Source organism: Mesoplodon bidens (genome assembly GCF_964165515.1).
Source record: "Mesoplodon bidens genome assembly, chromosome: 5".
NCBI classification, from domain to species: Eukaryota; Metazoa; Chordata; class Mammalia; order Artiodactyla; family Ziphiidae; genus Mesoplodon; species Mesoplodon bidens.
Window position 1 is genome coordinate 10,111,370 of NC_138161.1, and position 21,758 is coordinate 10,133,127.

The 21,758-nt window shown below is 41.1% G+C and overlaps 1 protein-coding gene across 7 annotated transcripts in view; it reads left to right on the top strand.

Annotated features, from left to right (window-relative positions):
- SETD4 (SET domain containing 4) overlaps positions 1 to 21,758 on the top strand; it is a 431,158-nt gene that overhangs the window by 333,840 nt on the left and 75,560 nt on the right. Inside the window, exon 17 of one of the 7 annotated variants that reach the window (XR_014015958.1) lies at positions 9,261 to 9,275. The exons of the other annotated variants lie outside the window; for them this stretch is intronic. The gene's annotated coding sequence lies outside the window, so the exon portion shown is untranslated. Of the gene's footprint in view, positions 1 to 9,260; positions 9,276 to 21,758 lie in introns of those variants that run through there. 7 annotated transcript variants of the gene reach the window in all.

Sequence of the window (21,758 nt, forward strand, 5' to 3'; positions counted from 1 at the left end):
TCAAGTCCATTCTCTAGTAGGTCTGCATCTTTATTCCCGTCCTGCCCCTAGGTTCTTCAGAACCTTTTTTTTTTTAAATCCATATATATGTGTTAGCATATAGTATTTGTTTTTCTCTTTCTGACTTACTTCACTCTGTATGACAGACTCTAGGTCCATCCACCTCACTATAAATAACTCAATTTTGTTTCTTTTTATGGCTGAGTAATATTCTATTGTATATATGTGCCACATCTTCTTTATCCATTCATCTGTTGATGGACACTTAGGTTGCTTCCATGTCCTGGCTATTGTAAATAGAGCTGCAATGAACATTGTGGTACATGACTCTGTTTGAATTATGGTTTTCTCAGGATATATGCCCAGTAGTGGGATTGCTGGGTTGTATGGTAGTCCTATTTTTAGTTTTTTAAGGAACCTCCATACTGTTCTCCATAGTGGCTGTATCAATTTACATTCCCACCAACAGTGCAAGAGGGTTCCCTTTTCTCCACACCCTCTCCAGCATTTACTGTTTGTAGAGTTTTTGATGATGACCATTCTGACTGGTGTGAGGTGATACCTCATTGTAGTTTTGATTTTCATTTCTCTAATGATTAGCGATGTTGAGCATCCTTTCATGTGTTTGTTGGCAATCTGTATATCTGCTTTGGAGAAATGTCTATTTAGGTCTTCTGCCCATTTTTGGATTGGGTTGTTTGTTTTTTTGATATAGAGTTGCATGAGCTGCTTGTAAATTTTGGAGATTAATCCTTTGTCAGCTGCTTCATTTGCAAATATTTTCTCCCATTCTGAGGGTTGTCTTTTAGTCTTGTTTATGGTTTCCTTTGCTGTGCAAGCTTTTAAGTTTCATTAGGTCCCATTTGTTTATTTTTGTTTTTATTTCCATTTCTCTAGGAGGTGGGTCAAAAAGGATCTTGCTGTGATTTATGTCATAGAATGTTCTGCCTGTGTTTTCCTCTAAGAGTTTTATAGTGTCTGGCCTTACATTTAGGTCTTTAATCCATTTTGAGTTTATTTTTGTGTATGGTGTTAGGGGGTGTTCTAATATTCTTTTACATGTAGCTGTCCAGTTTTCCCAACACCACTTATTAAAGAGGCTGTCTTTTCTTCATTGTATATTCTTGCCTCCTTTATCAAAAATAAGGTGACCATATGTGCCTGAGTTTATCTCTGGGCTTTCTATCCTGTTCCATTGATCTATATTTCTGTATTTGTGCCAGTACCATACTGTCTTAATTACTGTAGCTTTGTAGTATAGTTTGAAGTCAGGGGGGCTGATTCCTCCAGCTCTGTTTTTTTCTTGCTCTTTTTATGAATATTTCTTATTAGGATGAACCCTGGGGTGTTGGCATGGAATATGGAAATCACATATTTTTAGAAAACCCACTTAGTGATTGCTTGAACTGAAGTCCTTTGTAAGAGATTTGGAATTTGGGTTTAGTTATGTGTGTACTTATCAACTTTGAATGTAGGGTATGGTAGGTGCCTCAAAAGGCAGTAAAGTCTAAACAGGTATTTTCAGGGTTGGAGGACTATATCCATCCTCATTTTCTTTGTTTACCTGCTTACGATGAATGACTGGACTGAGCTGGAAACCAGGATCTGTGTATCCAGAGAGCCCAGGTCAAGAAAGACTATTGGCCCTTAAAGTATCAGTTTTGAAGGATGGAAAGGGCCAGGAAATTACCGGAATCCCATGACTTTACCCTGGGAAACTGGTTGAAGACCAGTTAACAAATCTAAATGGAAAAAACAAGGTAGGATGTTCAGGGAACTTGCACTGAAGAGTGTAGTTTGGAGTGGACAACCTTAGTATATCTGTTCCTGGAGTTTTAAAGATTGAGAGAGGCTCAGGATACATCAAGTTTTTTGAGACCCTAAGTGTAAAAAACAAAACAAAACAAAACAAAAACAACAACAACAAGGGGAAGAAAGGCCAAAACAGCATTGCAAATATTCCAGAATACCTAACTTTACATTTTAACAAACAAATTCTTTATAACCCAAACACAAAGCCCACAATGCTGTATGTTTGTGTTAGGCACAAGATATTTATAAGTTTTATAAAAACGAATTCACTGTGTACCACAGGGGGGTGGCCTGATAATGCAACATGAGATCAAAGTTGTGTGATGAATGTCATCATCTTTCAACCTTGTGTTTCATCTCTATATGTCATATATATATGAAAGTCCAAATTTGAGACCCTGTGGTTGTGAGGCCAAGGTCAAATGGCCCTTTGGTGATAGGGCTTTGTACGTCTTATCCATTATTTAAGACCCAACTAAAGTGTTCTTCCCGTCTCTTCAACGTTAATCAGGAGTCAATAAATAACAGGGAATGAGCTATACTAGGCACTGGAGGCACAAAGATGGATGGGATACAGCCCACTGCTGGAGGAGCTCACACGGCTAAGGACGCAGCCATAGCAGCAGCTAAAGCCAGTGCCGGGGGATCTTCCTCGCTCCTGCCATCTTTCCTTGAGTCTGAAGACTTGAAGATGATCTCATCTCCTCTGGCTCCTCTTGCATTTAAATTCTCTACCACTTTTTGAACGAACCCTATAGATATTGTATTGCTATGAAAATTGATTGCACTTTGTTATAAATATTTACATATTATAAATTGTAAATCAACTATACTTCAATTTTTAAAAACTTCTTATAGTTTACATTTAATTGCTTATAATATTGTGTCTTCACTGCAGTTGGGTGTCGTAACCAGAGTAAGTTCAGGACAACAGGACACAAAGAGAGCCATTCCTTCAACTTCTGGGTTGTGTCCTTCAACAGAAGCTTCTAGTTAGCTGTGATAGCTATTATTATCTCTACTTCTAGCACGCTGGGAGAAAAACTTTCACGGCTCCCTGACTCAGGCTGAGTGCCTGTATATACATGATCAAATCACTTATCTCACTCTTGTAAGAAGCTTCTTTATCTGCCATGCTCACTCAGGAGCTCATTGAGCCCTTAGTCATATTTTCCTCTCTAGCACTGAGTAGCAGTCGGTGTTCCTGCCACATTAGATGTTTGCTCAACAAATTAAGGAATTAAAGAACACCTTGTACTACATCAGGTTTCCCATGTGGATTAGGGTCAACTTACAAAATGATGCAAGGATCCCAGAAAGCACTAAAATAGTTGATAGCAATTGATTGTATTTCAACAATTACATCCCACTCCCCTTATCCCACCCGCCCTATACACATTAACAAATGCACCCATGACTTCATGTTTCCATAAAAGGCCCAAATATGTAGCCAACATTGGCAACCTTTTATTTTCAGTAAATATTTTTTAGTGCTTTACTGCATGATTTGGCCAGTGGTTGATTGCCAGTTTCAGAGAATTTGGTAGCTGCTTTATAGGAGGGCGGATCATCTATGTTCCTTTAAATAAAGCTGGTTGCTTTGTGACTGGAGAAGGGATCTTGCCTTGTGGAACTGTCCGGACAATGAATTCACATTTTGGAGCATCTCTGGTTAATGTGAGATCACTGAGCCACGCTAGACACTGCCAGTGGCCATCAGTGCCATCATCTGATTTCTGAACAACTCTGATTTCCCCTGACTTGGGAACCCCAGGCTAGTTTCACTTGGGCTCTGAAAACTATCTCAGAATATCCTCCATCAATTGCTATTTGTATGGTGGGACATAAACAGCAAGGCAGGGTGGAGAAAACAAGCAAGTTTATTGTACTTAAGTGTTACGGGAGCAGCGGTCACTAGTCAGGGGGGGGAAATACATTTTATTTTCCTTTTCTCATGTGCTTTTATATAAACAGCAAAACATGCTGAACCAATTTTTCAAACAAACTTGTAAAATCAGAAAATACAACGACCTTTAACAGTTGGTAGCATGAATTATCCGGGGCCACAAAGAAGTTTTTAACTCTTGAAACACGTTGGCAACGTGACAAATGAGTTTTTTTTTCCCCTTTCAGACCATTAAAAATAGTTTTTATAAACTCTTAACTCCCTCTGATGGGGAGCTCACCATTAATCACCTTTATGACATCTTATATTTAGGCCATGGATAAATCCATGGGTCCTAATCAACCACTTTCCTGAGGAAATTGGCCAAATCCTCACTGGAGGGGGAGATGAATCACAACAGCCATGCTATTCAGACAAATCTCTTTTCAAGTGCCCTTAAAGCTTTTTTTCATACACCAGCAAAGAGAACCACACAGGAAACAATAATAGTTTAATCTTTTGAAAAATTTCCTTCCTGCATTGCAGCGCTTTCAGACAGGTAGTCAGAGCCAGCCAAAGAAAATGAGCAGCTGCCCCTGCCAAGAGCAGGCTGCTACTTGAGGCTCTGAGCTCCCTGGCCCCTTCCTCCTCTTCACACCCCCAACCCCTGTCATCTCCAGGGCTTCAGCCTGAAAGGGAGTCTTCTTCTGCCCAGTGGTGGCCCTCAGTGACATTGGAAGAGCCCTTGGTGACTCAGCGTGTGTCTAGGTGTTTTTAAAGCATCTCCGCCCTTCTCCTCCCAGAGTTTTCTCTAGGTTCTGGTTGGGAGGACACGTGTCATCTGGAGAAGCACATTGAGTTCTCAGGAAAATGCAATTTTTCACAAGATGGAGGGAGTTGTTGTAAATGTGTGTCTGCCTTTTGCTCGTGGAATTTTGCCAAATCTGAGCGAATTCTGAGACTTGTGGGTTGGAAAAGACTTCGTTTCTGTAAGTCAACTTGCTTCACCCTCTGCCACCAGTGTGGGACATGAACCTTTAATTATGTCCAACAATTCGTTGCAGGCTTTGCTCGGGCTGTCGTAGACACTTTTCCTTAGGGATTTGGTCACAGTGCTTATGAAAGTCTTAAGCTGTACTTCTAATCAGCAAGTTCACTGAACTGTGGACAAAAAGAGAACCCCTCCTCCCCCATTGACCCCCACAGGCCATTGACCTCTGACTCAGGTTCTGTTGACCCATTGGCTGCCAGTGCCACCCCCCACCCACTTGCCTCCCCTTACCCCACCACCTAAGTCTCCTGGCTCTCAATTTTGGCTTCTCACCCAACAGTCTCTTTGTCTTTTCCCTCTGCTTGGCAATTTCATAAACGACTTTCAGGGCCCGGACAAAATTAATTGCATTTCTATCTCTCGTGTATTTCCCCCTCCCATGTTTGTGACTGTATAAAGAAAAATAATCTCTCTTTATGTAGACTATGACATTGACTAATCTCTCAAATGAGGAGAGAGGGGGCAAAAGGATTCATTGGCCAAGTTTCCAACTGTCACAAAAGAAAGTGAACCAAATTAGTTATTATAAAAATAGTCCCTCAATGCCACCCACGGTGTCTAGGAATTCTCTGGATCCATTCTCATGCATTTTCAGGACCAACAGAAAGTCCATGAAATTGGGGTTTTCATCTCCTTTTCCTCCATTATCATGGATAACTGAAAATAAGCTTTGTAATATTTTCCTTAGAAAAGTGTCTTAGCCACTCAGGAACATTTTCTCAGCAGTCCAAGTCAGAAAATCAACAATCCATATCCACATAGTAGCTGAGAAGAGGCCCATGGTTCATGTTGTTGTAAAGGATTATCAACAACCAAGTGGTACCTTAAGATGTTCATCATAGTGTTATTTATAATAACAATACATTATGAAGACTTATATTTCCAGCAATAAGCCAATGTTATTATCAACCACATAACAGACATGTAACTGTGAAAAGTCGTGTTTTCAAAGTACACTAAATCAATGGGAATATGCTTACACTATCTAAAGGGAAAAAGGTAGAATATACTGTTTATACTATTTAATTCCAATTTAGAAAGAAGATCATTTCTGGTTAATGGAATTATGAGTGGTTTTAATTTCATTTTTACAACTTTTCATAATTTCTAAAATGTTTTTAATGCAGAACATTGTTTTATACTGATATACAGAATTAGATACTATGTCTAATTGGCTTTGCTTGTTTTGTTTTATTTGGGAAGTTTCCTCCATTCTGAATTTTTATTTGAAAGCTCTTAGAAGAAGAAAGGGTAAAGGGTAGGAAGAAAGAGGAGGGAAGAATGATTATTTCTGTATTTTGTCTTGAAAATTTTTGTGCTATATATTTTCAGTGAACACTGTAGTGTTTCTTAAACACTGTATTTTCCCTGGAGTTTTGATACCAGCAGAGGATAAAGACATTGAGATACCAAATTGTTAGGAAAAAATTATGCTGACTCGCATGTTCTAAAGAGACGTTGGATTTATGTTGCTACATTAAAGATGTCTTTGAGTAGTGGCATTACTATATACACGATCTCTGATACAATAAAATTTGGCAAAGTCAAGATATTTGAGAGATATTTTTGAGGCAACATTAAGTCTTATCTTCTGGGCCCTTGAAAGTTATTAATGTCTAGAATCTGATGTTTGATAAGAAATATCCCTACTATACATAATTAAAAAGGGATATCTAAAGAGACTGATGGATGAAATAAAATATTCAGAATAAATAGGACATCACTGAATAGCAAGGAGGGGGCTTGTCAACCCTGGACAAGCACCTCTGTCTTTTTACCACTGCTCTTCCTGGATGCCTGTAGTCAGCTAAGCCCCGATTTCCCTGACGTAAATTCATGAAAGTTTTGTGACATAACAAAGAAGGTGTGGTGGGGACCAGAGTGAGAGCCCAGTCTAAGCACTCAGAAACAATGCTGTGCCTAGGTCAAGGCCGTGTCAGTATCCTAGGGCTTTGCTTATTTCAGGCCAAAGTTCAGGTGAGTCAGAGAAAGTTCTCGAGCCTCTGGCCATCACCGGACACTGCTTCTTTTGTTTAGTTGTTGAGGGAGACCCTGGCCCAGAAGACTCAGGATTGATTGCTCTTGAAAGCACAAGGAATCAAAATGTGATTTCCTGACCCCAGAAGACGTGTGTGGTTGTAGGTTCTCTGTGTGGGGCAAGGTCAGCATGCCATGCTGGATACGTGGGGAGGGACCAAAATTCTTCTCTCTTCTTTGCTCCAATCTAACCCAGTCTTCTGTGATCTTTCCGACAACATGCCAACTGTTCACCAAGGGACTCATTTTTCTCCTGGTCACACAGGAGACCACATTCCATGCCTCCTCATTCTCCACCAGCTAGATGTGGTCCAAGGAGGACTCCAAGGACCAGAGGATGGTGGAATCGCCAGGAGAAAGGGGCCAGGGTCTCTGAGTCACCTTGTGGAAGGCTGCTGCTAACTGCCTGATCAGACTGTGATCAGACGAGTGGAACATAAACCTTTATTAGATTAAGCTGCTGAGATTTAGGATTGTTTGCTATAGTGGTTAGACTGTCTGACCAATACAAGGTGGTGGCCAAATCTGACTTTGCAATGGCCAGGATGCCCTCCTTGTTCTGTGCCTCAACTTCCTCATCTTTAAAATGGGAAACTCATAGTACTTACGTCATAAGGATGTGGCAAAGTACAGAACTATGCCTCATCCTCAGTGAAATGTCACCACTACCATGACTAGTACTACTACTATGGCAAGTACTATCAATACTATTACCTGAAGTAAGTGGTTGTTTATTTCAAGAAGGACTACCATTATGGAAGCACCCTAAATGTCCACTGACAGAAGGATGGATAAAGAAGATGTGGTATATATATATAATGGAATATTACTCAGCCATAAAAAAGGATGAAATAATGCTATTTGCAGCAACATGGATGGACCTAGAGATTATCATACTGAGTGAAGTAAGTCAGACAGAGAAAGACAAATGTCATATGATATCACTTATATGTGGAATCTAAAATAAGATACAAATGAACTTATTTATAAAACAGAAATAGACTCACAGACATAGAAAACAAACATATGGTTACCAAAGGGGAAAGCAGAGGGGAGGGATGAATTGAGAATTTGGGCTTAGCAGATACACACTACTATATATAAAATAGACAAACAACAAGGACCTACTGTATAGCATAGGGAACTATATTCAATATCTTGTAATAACCTATAATGGAAAAGAATCTGAAAAAGAATATATATATATATTTCTCTATCTATCTATCTATCTATCTAGCATCATCTATCTCTAACTGAATCACTTTGCTGTACACCTGAAACATTGTAAATCAACTATACTTCAAAAAAAAAAAGTGAAAAAGAGAAAAGAAAGGCTACCATGGATCTCATGCTTCTTGAGAGGGGAAAATAGGTTTCTTGATGCAAACCCATGTGAATTACTAGCCACACTAACAAAACAAACCTTAGATTAAGTCACTCAGGGATTATGCACATGGAACTGGTACATTACCTCTTGTTATGGAACTGGATGCCACCTAATGATTCACAATGGGTTTCAAGGGGAGAGATCATTTTGGGTTATGAGAAAATTGTTGAAGAGTTCATAGAGAAGCAATTAGTTATTTAATCTTCCTAGTTTATTTGGAAGTGGTGATCTCAACACACAATGAGCTTGGCCTTAGAAACTTAATTGCAGCCATAGAGGAAATTTGGCTTTTCAGTAGAGGTTTGCTTTGTGAAACTCAGGTGATGGGATTTTATTATTTATTTATTTACTTAACATCTTTATTGGAGTATAATTGCTTTACAATGGTGTGTTAGTTTCTGCTTTATAACAAAGTGAATCAGCTATACATATATATATATATATATATATATATATATCCCCCCATATCTCCTCCCTCTTACGTCTCCCCCCCACCCTCCCTATAGGTGATGGGATTTTGAACAAAGACAGTGCGACATCATAGTGACATCCTAACCAATCGATTAGGATAATTAGAACTGTTTCAACTGGTTAGCAGGTAAAGACTGATGTCTGAGTGCTAGGAGAGGGTAGTTGAGAAGTCTAGTGGTGTCATTACAAATGTAGGCTATGGAGTCACACCACCAGGGTTCAAATTTGGCAATTTACCAGCTGTGTTACCCTGGGCAAGTTATGTAGTCTCTCTGGGCTTTTGTTTCTTCATTTGTAAATTGGAAATAATTATAATACCTCTCCTATAAGATTATGAGGAATAAATGAGTTAATACATTTAAAAATCTTAGAATAGAATGATACTAATTATAATAATAATAATTATTATTACCATTATAAAACATTGTTTAGTACCTTTGTCTGGAACATAGCCATCTATTTCAAAAGTGTTAAAAGTTTTACAACACTGAACTTCAGTGAATTGTATTTGCCTGATTCAGTGGATATTTCATCAGTGGAAGGAAAGTCTTCAGTGCCAAGATGATGCTGTGCACCATTTGCACCAAGATGCTCATTCTGATACTTTTTGTTTGTAGATACTTTTGCACCAACCCGAATGCTTTTGAAGGCTATTAACTGATGAGGAGGACTGGAGAGAATAGAATGAGCCTGGTGGGCAGAAGCACATTTAAGGTGTTGATGCATCTCTGAAGATGGAAAGAAGCTGTCATCTTCCCATCTTGCAGAGAAGTATTTTCTAGGAAATTAATTTTTTAATTCTTCTTTGCTTTTGTCTCTCCATTCTCCAATCTCCTTCAAAACATAATTTCAAACCATAAGATATACATATATTTATATATATACATTTAAAGTTTCTGATTGGAAATAATTTCAAAGTTCCAGGAAGACTGCAACAAGAATATTTTCAAAGAACAACAAATATTCTTTGCCTAGGTTCACCTGTTGTGAACATTTTACTCCATTTGCTTTCTCATTTGTACTCTCTTTCTATACATATATGTATACGCAGACACACAAAGTATTATTTCGGAACATTTGTAAGTAAGTTACATATATCGTGACTTGTCATCCTTAAATACTTCAGTGTATATTTCTTAAGAACAAGGATAATTATTCTCTTCCATAACCACAGACCACTTATCAACTTTAGTAAATTTAACATCAATATCATACATTTATTTAATATGCCATCCATATTCCAATTTTATCCAAATAATATATCCTTTATGATGTTTTTTCCTTCAATACAGCAACTAGTCCAAGGTTGCATTTAGGTGTGTGCCTGTTTAGTTTCCACAAGACATGTTTTAAATAAGACTGAACAGTTTAAGCACTAAAAGGTTAGCCTTACTTTATTGCTCTTGAAAACAGAAGCAAACCACAAAAAGGAAGCCTTGGCTGGCCATCTTACTACCTCTGTTGGAGTTCTGGCCTTTTAAATGGTCAAAAGGCAGCAAGGTTCCATGAAGCCTGTTCTGAATCCAAACAAATCTACGTGAGAAGGGCATTCTTCTTCCATCTTCCCATGTGAAGTGTAGCTATTAATTACACTAAGTGACAAAGATTCTCCTTGTTGCTTATGGACACAAGGATGAATCTTTGTTACTGACTGCAAATAATAGTCTGGTGGTGATCAACAGTCAGGCCAGGAAAACGTGCTCCAAGCCACACAATGGCATATGGCACCTTCTTCTGCATCAACCCAAGGGGCTGCAGGGAAACAGAGTGGGTATTATTTGGTCAAGTTCCTCCTATAAAAATACGACCTCCATCCTTTTTGCTTGTTCAGTTCTGGCACTGGAACAACCTGTCTCTTTACATTAGTTCAGTTCTGTAGAGAAATGGTCATTTAGAAGGAAATACTTGGAAAATCCAGGCATGAATCCATTTTTAAAGTCACAACTGAATGATTGCTTTCTTATTGTGCTCCATGGGGCTGGAAAAATCATTCCTTTCTGTACATATTTTTCTTTTTTGCTTTGTATTTTTATTCTGCTGAAAACACACATATGTGCCAGAAATGAAAACATTTTCAAAGGGCAAGTTTCAAGGACTCCTAAAAATAGGACCTGTTGCCAAATATACATTTCCCGAATATGTAAATGACTGAGAAGGAGCACAATGAAAAGCATATGCTATTCAAATTTTCTTTAGAAAAACAAGAACTAGAAGGCTTGACTTTTAGCCCTGAAACTCTCTAAACTAGTGGTTTCCAGTTAAGTTTTATCCTAAGTCTTCAGACACCATTCTTTCCATATTTGACATTTTTTAATCAAAACTGAGAAAAAGCTACTAAGAAGAATTTTATTCTCCAAATGGGCAAATGTTATTTCATTACACCAGTCTGTGGCTTGACATGAAGTTTACAAGTAATTACCAAGGCTAAAAAAGGTAGAAAACACTCAGAACATCTGGGTCACTAGCGATTGCTTCCTAGACCCAAGGATGAATCAATGAGTTGGACAGTAAATGCAAATTTATTGAGGTAAGAAGCTTTTAATTTCTTGCCTTCTGTGGTCTGCAATCAGGAATAACCTTAAGCTCTTTCTGGAAAAAAAAAGGCAGAGCTTAAATACATTAATTAAAATCAAAGATGTCAATGGTGAGAGGGATTTGCTTAGGATTCTGTGCCTGCTATACTTAAAGCCGTGCCTTGTAATTTAGAAGAATTATTATTTGTTATAAAAAATCTCACTGGTGAGTTACTATCTCAACTGCCTTATTATTTTCTGAAAAAAATTTTTATCAACAACGAATCACCACATAATTATTATATGTCGCCTTGTCAAAGATCCACAAACCTGAGTTGCCGTGTCCTTCCTGGGAAGGCTCTCATGGGGCTGGCATACCTCTGAGTTTTCTGGAGCTTTTCTCTCCTTCCTTTGGGGCTGTGGAGATAGTGCTGGTCCACAAAATACAACTGAAGGTCTAGACCTTTTACCCTTGGAATTATCTTGCTTTCTCAGCTCTGATTACAATTTGCCTTCCATATCTTAATATTTCCATGATAGAGCATGGAAAAAGAAACTTAGAAAAGGTTTCACCTTTGCTGTTAAAAAGTTATGACCTTTGCTCACATTGGCCAGAGACAGTGGCTTATAGCACCATTTAACATGAATTATTAACTCCCAGATTAATAATTTATTAGAAACCTAACGGCCCTTGGTAGTGCCAGATCACACTATTGAAAGAAAAATGAAGAAAACAACATAGCTCTAATTATAACAGTTTGTTGGCCGTACTTGGAATAAGTAATGGCCTTTAGATTTTCTAAAGGATTTTTAAAAAAAGACCCTCTCATACCACCTGGCTGCAAAGTCAGACAAATTAACTAATAATTCCTATAATGACTGGTGTAGATGTGGATATTTTTTTAATCTCTTTAACAAATACGTATATATAACTTCCTTTGTGTCAACTTCTATTTGAAGCACTTGCACATACTAATTCATTTAATCCTTCTAACAACATCTGCATTGGACCCTGTTACTATCATCCACATGTGCCTGGAACTGTGCCCAGAGTCACAGTGAAACCGAATCCCGCCTCTGTACCCTGACACCAAAATAAATCTCAGAGACAGAGTTTTGGGTGAAGTAGAAAAGAATAGCTTTATTGCTTTGTCAGGCGAAGGGGACCACAGCGGGCTTATGCCCTCGAAACTGTGTTTCCCGACCTGGAGGGAGTCGTGAGGAGTTTTATAGTAATTGTGCAAAGAGGGCGTGATCAGCTCATTGATCTTCTTCTGATTGGTTGGTGGTGAGCTAAGTGGGAGTCAGCATCATCAACCATCTGCTTCCAGCCGGTCTGGGGTCTATGTGCTTGTGGGCAGCATACCATTAACTTTTCCCACCTGATGGGGGTTTCAGTATCTGCAAAACGACTCAAAGATATTGTGTGTATCCCATGATGGGGAACCAGGACTCGGCCCTAAGGCTGCACTATATTTTGTTTCTTTGAACTGTTCCTCCCTTGTCTCGCATCCCCACTCTTCCCTGATTAGCAACTGCTTGAATCTGCTGGTTGGAACTCAGGGAAGGTCATGGAGGCTGAATGAAGGCTAATTCCTGTAATCAAGAAATGGTGGACACAGAAAGGCTTTTGTGCCCAGGAGCCCCACAGGGTCCTGCTTGGTATCAACAGATACATGATAACTGGGTGTATTCATTTGTATATAGGGCTACCGTGACAAAGAACCACAGCTGAGTGGCTGAAACAACAGAAGTGGATTGCCTCACAATTCTGGAGGCCAGAATTTCAAGATCAAGTCAGTTGGCTTCTTCTGAGGCTGGGAGGGAGAGTCTGATTCAGGTCTCTCTCTGAGTGTCTGGTGGTTTGCTGGCCATCTTTGGTGTTCCTGGGCTTGTAGAATCATCACCCAGATCTCTGCCTTCATCTTCACCAGGCGTTTTCCCTGTATGTATGTCTATGTGTCCACATTTCTCCTTGATACCAGTCATATTGTGTTGAGGCCCACCCTAGCAACCTCATTTTAACTTGTTTATCTCTGTAAAGACCCGATCTCCAAATTAGGTGACATTCTGAGGTGTTGGGGGCTTAGGACTGCAAACTAGGAATTTTGGGAGGCAGGGAGTGGGCACAATTCAACTCATGACACTGGTAGAGCTGGAACTCAAACCCAGGCAATCTGGTATGGGCCTAAGCACTTAATACCATGCTAAGCTGCCTCCCACTTTTTTTTTCTTTTGGTCTGTTTGAATACAAAAGCTCATAAAGGCAAGTTCAATTTAGAGCATCTTATTGATTGCATTCAAAAATTGTGCTTTGCATGTGGTGGCTCTTGTGGGCAATGTCTTCTTGAGCTCAGGCTGGGATCTGGTTAATTTAGGGGATCAGACTTGTTTATAGCTCTAGTCCCTTTAAATTCTCTTCAAGCTCCAAGCCCCACTGTGTTTTGAAATCTAAAAAACTCTTTCTGCTCATTCTGTTTGACTCTGGAGTACGTGTTTTCTTAAATCCACATTTTAGAGGCATTTTAAGAGGGAGAAGCCTAAATACTTCCTTTTTTCCTTCCAAATTCCTGTTCTTGGAGCCATGATTAGATAATAGAGCACCTCTCTACCTTGCAAATCTATGTGACCTCATCATATCCTGAAATAGAGAGAAACCAAAAGGCCCACAACTTCTGATTCTTTGGCCTTTCGACTTGACAAGGAAGCAAAGCTTGAAATCCCCTGCTCCTTAATGGAGGACAGAAAAGAAAAAAGGGGGAGAAAAAAAGAGAACCAGGAAACGTTAAAGAGCAGAGAAAATAATTTTGCAAATAAAATAAAAATAGGTTTGGGATTTAGGAAATTGTGCTTTGTTTCATCAAATGCCCCCTTTCAAAGGAGAAAAGGGAGAGGTCGTACATGGCTATTCTCTGATGAAACCCTTCTTATCACTTCATTCCCCTCACCACCTAGCTCACTCTGACAGCCGTCTGTGAGATTCATTGTCAAGATCAGAATCCCAAGGACATATGGTACATTTGGCTCCCTGCCTCAATATTTTTAGGATTTTCTCCTTTCTTTCTTTTTGTTTCTTGTGAGTGCAGACTTACTAGCATTTTAGTGCAGTTTCTGTGTCAGACCACTTGTTTTTCTTCTCTTTTGAAACAAAGGCTGTCATGAAATCATGCAGGAGGGTGCCAGGTAGATGACAGGAATTCATTTCTGTTTTGCTTGAATAAATTGTCCACCCCTGTTAACGTGTTTACCAATTTGCTCTGTTCTGAAGGACTCATTTCTAAATTGACTATAAAGAGGACCAGAGGCACAGAGAAGTCATTTCAGAGGGTGGAGTGCGTTCAGAGAGAAGAGAAGCAAAGGTCAGGGCTTTGTGCTCCTGCTGTGTTTTTAAAAGAGGGACATCAGACTTGTTTAGGAATTTCTGATTCAGGCATTGAAATGACTGGCCTAGAAGTTTGATCAGGCTCCTGCTTCCCTCATTCTTTCAGGAGCTTTTCTTCCTTGGGAGCCCCAACAAATGTCAGTTCATACAGAAACTAGCAGACTGGTAGAAAAGGGCCATCATCCTCTGCTTTTCCCTGTATCCATGTTCACTGTAATATGACTCGAGGGGTAGAGTCAGAGTCAGTTTCTCTTACCTTTGAATCTGGGCTGCCCTGTGACTTGCTTTAACAAATAGAACACAGCAGAAGTCAGGTGGGACATTTCTAAGCTTAGCACAAGAGCTCATCCATGGCTGTTCTTTCTTTGGTCCTTGTCTAGATTCCCTGTGAATAAGACCAGAGTAGTCTGTTGGAGGATGAACAACCACATGGGACCAAGGTAGGATGTTTCAGCAGAGACCATCCCAAAGCAGCCAGTCCCTGGCTGTCTCGGCAGCTAAGCACACATGCATGATGAGCGCAGGCAAAATCAGAGGAACCATCCAACTGAGCCCAGCCTAAATTGTTAACCTAAGGAATCATGAGCTAAATAAATGGCTGTTGTTTTTAGTCGTTAAGTAAATTTAATTTTATGGTTTTTTGTTCACTTTTGTTGCTCATAACCCTTTGAGAGTCTCAATGAATATTTATGTATACAGAAAACCTAGCATTGTTGGTGTCACTTCTTCTAGTCATGGCAGAGTGATCATTGCTAGTGGAGACTATCATAAGTCTGTCCTTGATGTCACATTTGGGCTTCCTTCTTTGTAGTGACAGATACAAGATGCAATATTTTTGTCCTTTACTTTGGATGGGATGTCCCAGACCCCTAAAATTTTACTGATATAGCAAGTCCTGAATCTTCATAGGGTTTATCTCTCACCCCCTGGAGCACATGTGTCTTACTAAGGCCTCCAGTGTACTAGGTGCTTCTTGTCCATCTGGCCAGACTAGAATTATGCTATAGATGTGATGTTCTGTGGGATGCCCAGATGTCCAGATCTCTTCAGACTGCATTACGACAGAGAGCAGAAGAGCTAACACAGGCCTTGGGCAAAACAGTAAAGGCATATTTTTGTTCTTTCAATTTGAATGCAAACAGTTTCTGATTTTCTTTTCTGATAGAGTTAGAGAGGAACACCTTCACTTCATCAAATCCATGGCTACATAGCATGTACCTGAGACCTATTAATCTCCCCAGCAAAGACACCACGTCTGGTACGACAGCAACACCTGGGGCTCCTACTTAGTTGAGCTTGAGTCCGCTGTCATCCTCCAGGACCTATCTGGTTCCTTCAGGGGCCAGACTGGTGAATTAAGAGGAGACAGGAAGGGGCCACTACCCCTGTATCCTGTAGATCATTGAGGGTGAAGATAATTTCTATTCTCCTCCCCTGGTATGTGATATATATTTTTTGATTTAATATTATATTTGGGCAGGGTGGGAGGTGGCAGTTTCAGAAGTTTCCACTTGGCTTTCCCCACTATGATCATTCTTATCCCATAGGTCAAGAACTCAATGTAACTTGGTTGCTCTGACTACCAATATGTCTATCCCAATTGCACTTTTGAACATGAGGCAAATCATTGCCAGGTGGGTCTGTAGAACTGGTGGGTACCCTCTCGGTTGCATGTTGGTCAGATGCCCTTATTCCTGGGCCCCATATGCTCGCATTTTCACAGAAGAGCCATGATAATGCTTCCGTTCTTCAGCTATCAGTGTAAGCTGAGACCTTGTGTGCGATATTCGTAGACATATTTGAGTGTTTCTCTTGCCCAGTGTACAGTTACCTGAGTAAATGGCTGAGGCCCCTTTGGGTCAAGACTGGGGGCATCATTACCATGTTCATTTGCCATATGTTACAGGGTCTGTCCTGGGGGCTCCATCTCCTCTTTAATCAATGAGTTATTGTCTGAAAACTGGCTCAGGTCTGGAAACTATGAAAAGGACCATAACCCTTAATGGGGACAACTCCTTTTAGTCTCCTTGTCATGCATCCTTGGTTCTTTTACAGGCACAAGGTGAGCAGTGCCCTTGCCAGCTGCTCATCTATTTTGCCCTAGGGATGCCTTGCTAGTCATTACAATACCTGCATTCACCTGGTTTTTGATGCTTAAACATGGTTATGCTCTGCTTCCTAGTCTCTCCTGTTTGGGGTCTTATCATCCCCATTGGTCTGGTGAGACTATTTCTCTAGCAGCCTCTCCTATCATCAACCCTGGCCTAAAGAAGAGGAACTTCTTTGAACTTCCCAAGTGCTGCTAGTGACCCATCACCAGCTCATCCTGTTGTTTTGTAAGTGGCCTATCATCTAGGCTTTCCCATTGAATATGGGCTTTCTGGTGGGTTTCCTGGTCTTCCATGATCTGTCCTCTCCAGCCTGCTCACCCAGAGGAGCTGTTTGATCCCAGGAATTCTGGCATTTGAACTCAATAAGTTGGTCATTACTTTTTCCATGCTTTGAGGTGCCATCCTGGTAGCTAGTTTGCACAGTAGCCTGGGGTCCTTGCTAAAGAAGGTTAAACTCTAAGCAAGGCCAGTCTGCTCTGCCAAGGTCAGGGTCCTGGTTGAGAAGGAGTGAGACCTTCACATCTGGATGCAGGACAGCGACTAGGAAGAGGAAAAGGAAGCATCCAGGGTGCAGTTTAAGGAGGTATGCACTCTTAGGTCCATGAAAGTGCAGGGAGTGAGTGGCTTCTGAAATTTTGCACCTTTTTGATCTCTCGAAAGTCTCGAATCTCCAGATTCCCCTGCACCCCCTGAGTCTACAGAAGTAGCCTATCCCTCCTATGAAGAGCTAACACTTCCCTTATGCTTGGAGGCAGTGCAGAGTCCTCGCCCCTGCAAGATAACCTGAGCCCCCTCCCCTCCTGATCCCTAGGTCTATAAATAGGTTTCATCCTGGCACACCCCAGCTGAGGATGTGCTAAACCAGATAATTGAGGAAAATAGCTGCAAGACTTAAGCAGCAAGGACCAGCAAGACCCGTGGAATCTACATGGATCTGGTTCTGAGGATTCTGGGTTGTGGAGCTTGGAATATAAGGTTGGATAAGGGAGAGTTTAAAGATTTGGGAGTACTCTCCCAAGATCAAGCTCCCTGGCGAGGATTCCAGGATATTGTGCAAACTTGCTAAGAAGGGCATCTGGGCAGTGCATCACTGTTCTACCGCTTCCTGTGCCGGATCTCTCCCGAAAATTGATTGGTAAATGGACTGGGATGAAGATCTATGGAACAAGGAATCTGATTCCTAGAATTTGGAGAATGCAAAGTCTATAATTAAGACTTTAAATCTGATATTGTTACCCCATCCCTGGTGCTTGCTCTACTCATATTAATCACTTGTTTACTGGCCCTACAAACAGATGATATCCTTACAATGTTGTCTGTATTTACTTTCTCATTTCTTGACTCTTCCTTCACATATTATTCCACTGAGCTCTGACATTGCCCTTATTCAGGTCCTCTTTCTGTTCAAAAACCCAGTGGACACTTTTCAGTCCCAACTGAAATGAAAACCCTATTTTCATAACAACTGTCATTGGAATTTCTCATAGGAAGGAATTTGTCTTTGCTTGGTATAGTTGGCAGAATTATGCCCTCCCCCTGCCATAGATATCCACATCCTAAGCCCAGAACCTGTGAATATGTCATATTACATGGCAAAAGGGAATGAAGATCACAGTTGGAATTAAGGTTACTAATCAGCTGATCATGAGCTGGGGAGATAATCCTGGATTATCTGAGTGGGTCCAATGTGATCACATGGAAAGGAGGTCAGAGTCAAAGAGAGTGATTGGGAGGTATGTACTGCTGTCTTTGAAAATGGAAGAACGGGCCACAAGCCAAGGATTGCAGGCAGTCACTGGAGCTGGAGAAGGCAAGGAAACAGATTGTCTCCTAGAGCCTCCAGAATGAAGGCAGCCCTGCTGACAACATGACTTTAGCCCGGTGAGACCCATTTCAGACTTCTGGCTTCCAGAATTATAAGATAGTAAATTTGTGTTGTTTTAAGTCACTGAGTTTGTGGTAACCTGTTATAGCAGCCATAGGAAACTATGACTTTGAGACACAGTTTGGGGCAGAGAATGAGGAAGAATGGTGAATGTTTGTAGGCCAGAAGAAGAAGCCTTCATCTGGCGAGAAGGAGAGAGGAGCAAAGGCGAGGAGGATGGCACCAGCCAGATGAAAGGCTGGACCCACTGACTAGTTCAGTCTTGGTCTTCATTGCCATCCTGATGATATCCATCTTTGTTGACCACTCTCTCTATTCACTCCTTTTCTCCTTGTCTTCGTGTCATGCCACACCCGCAGGAGGAGACATCATATCAGAACTTGGCCAAGTTCATTCCCTGGTAAATCCAGAGGTCTTCTTGGGCCTTCCCTAGTCTAACTAGAATGACCCAGCTTTGTGTGACCAAAGACCCCTCTGCCACTGCATTTGTATGGGATTTCCTCCTGTCTCTGACTTCCACACCCTGCTATGGGCTCCTTGAGATGGGTCTTCATCATTTAGGCTTCCAGCTTTTACCACAGTACCTGCACATGGCAGATGCTGAGGAATTCTTTGTCAAATGAATGAACTGATGAAGGGATGGATGGATGGAATCTGAATTCAACCATAAAAAGGGCTGATGAAAGATTTGGGTCCAGGACTTAAGGTTGATAGGTGGGCAGTTGGTGTTCACAGGTGCCATGATCAGGGTCCATTATGAGGGAGCCTTTTCTGAAACCAGCATCTGTCCCCATAGGCTTGTCCCTATGGTTCAAGGTGTCAACTTGAAGCACAGCTTCCAACCGAGTGAGGGGACTTCTGCTGGCAACTCTAGACCTTCTGTGGTGCAGAGATGGGGCTGGGGTGGGAAACTGTGCTGTATATAGGAGAGGGACAAGAAATCCAGTGTGGTTGCTGGTCACCTTTTACCAAAAACCAATTTCTCTTTGGAATCTGAGGCAACTTATTTGAGCTATGTTAGAGGTTGAATTGAGTGCCCTAAAATCCATATGTTAAGTCCTAACCTTTAGGACCTCAGAATGTGACATTGTTTGGAGATTGAGTCTTTACAGAGGTCATCAATGTTAAAATGACATCATTTGGGTGGGCCCTAATCCAGTATGACTGGTGTCCTGATTAAAAGGGGAAATTTGGACATAGCAACAGACAGTGAGAGAGGGAAGATACCTAGCTATGAAGACATAGGAGACGATGACCATCTACAAGCCAAGAGGAGAAGCCTGAAGCAGATCCTTCCCTCCAGGCCCTCAGAAGGACCCCACATTCTGACCCCTTGAATTTAGACTTCTCGCCTACAGAACTGTGAGGCAATACATTTTTGTTGTTTTAACCAGTCAGGCTGTGTGGTACCTTGTTATGGCAGCTGTAGCAAACTAATATAAGCCAGATAGCCAAACATATGTATTCACTTCCAGAAACTTGTGCTCATTCATAGAAATGCTGAGGGTCTCAATCACAAATCCTAAATGAGAAAGTGGGTCCTCTTGTCCCCTTTCTGTTTATGATTGAGGTTAAGAATCAAAGATCCCACCATTGTTGGTTGTGCTTATAGCACCAGGGCCAAGAGGAAACCATGAAAATACAGCAGCCCCACCAGGGTGGGAGGTGGAAGGTCAGGGAAGAGCAACCTATTACAGTGTCGACTTTCTGAGAAGAGGAACTAAATGTTCATAATCGTATTTTCTCCAAAGACAGGTAATGATTATAGGGCCCCAACTTCTGGAAAATAAGATGCTCCTGTGAATGACTACAAAGATAAACAAAGTTAAAAAACAGGTTATAAATGGGGCCGATGCTTGGACCATGACTCTGATACAGGTTGTGTCTCTAACTAGATTCGCCCAGCTCTGCCCTCCCGCATTTGTATGACTTCCTCATATTCCCAGCATCGCTCAGCCTCAACAGCTCTGAAAGGCAGAACCTAGGAAAGGAAATGAAGAGGTTTTCCTTCTCTTTGTTTCTGAAACATTTTGGAAAGACATCTTAATGAAAGGAAGTTTACAAAATGCATTCTTACAAGTGATGATGTTCCCCTCCCTTCTGTGAAATGATTTCATTTACTTAATAGAGCCCTTTTTTTTTTTTTTAATGCCTGATGCTGACCTGCCCTAGGGAGCTTGACCTGACGGTGGCTTACAGTGCTGCCATCTCACTGTGACCCTTATTTAGGGAGAGTCATTCTGTTCAAAGTGTCGAAAGGGAAGTTCATTTCCATTCATGAAAACTCCCAATTCATCTCCTTTGGTAAATGCACTGGGGACGAATAACACTGTCTTAGTGAAGGCTATAGATGGGTAATTGCGCTGGGAAAAACCAAATTGTAAATGTGAGATGTTAGGAGGCTAGATGTGTCTCCACAGAAGGTGTCTTATGTCTCCTGGGTACAGTTGTGGGGACCATGGGAGGGGGCAGAAGGAAAGATGAGAGTGAGCCAAAGTGTACGCAACTGGGAAAGAGAGGCAGCTCTGGTCTAAGATCATAGGCCGGCTGCCCCCGGGTTCTAGACAGGATAAATCACACTGCAGAGCAATGGCGTTAAGAGAAGTCAAATTACAACAGATAGTAATGGTGGCCTGAAGGGAAGGGAGCAAGCAGCCAGTGCCAGGAGCCATAGCTCACGTTTCCAAGGCACTGGTTTGAACTCACCTGTGCAGGTGATGATGTGAAGAGATCTGATAGAAGGGGAGTTTCCACTCCTAGCCCCTAAGAACAGGGAAGCCAGTTTATCTTTACATGTTTAGAATGATAAAGTACATATTTCTGAGTGACGTGACATTTGGGAAGGGGCAAGACGTGAGGGTGGACACAGATTTTCTGCCTCACCCACCAGATGGGTGGCTCCATACAGGAGTCAGTCTGTGCTTACAGGTTAGAAGATGAGCTATGGTCAGTGAGATCAAATGGAATTCTCCCTGACAGACAGGAAGGGCTAACAACTGGTGGAAAGTGCTCAACTGGAACTCTAGAGGTCAACCTGTTTCTCTGGATTGTTTATCCATTCACCATAGTGTCTTGGAAAAGTCACCGAACCTCTCTGTGTTTCACTTTACTTATTCACAGTAAATGAAATAATATTATTCACTCCACTTATCTCCCAGCATAAAATATGAATATAAAACCCTGGAAATAGTCTAAGGTGATTTAAAAACCTTTATTTTAGGGGT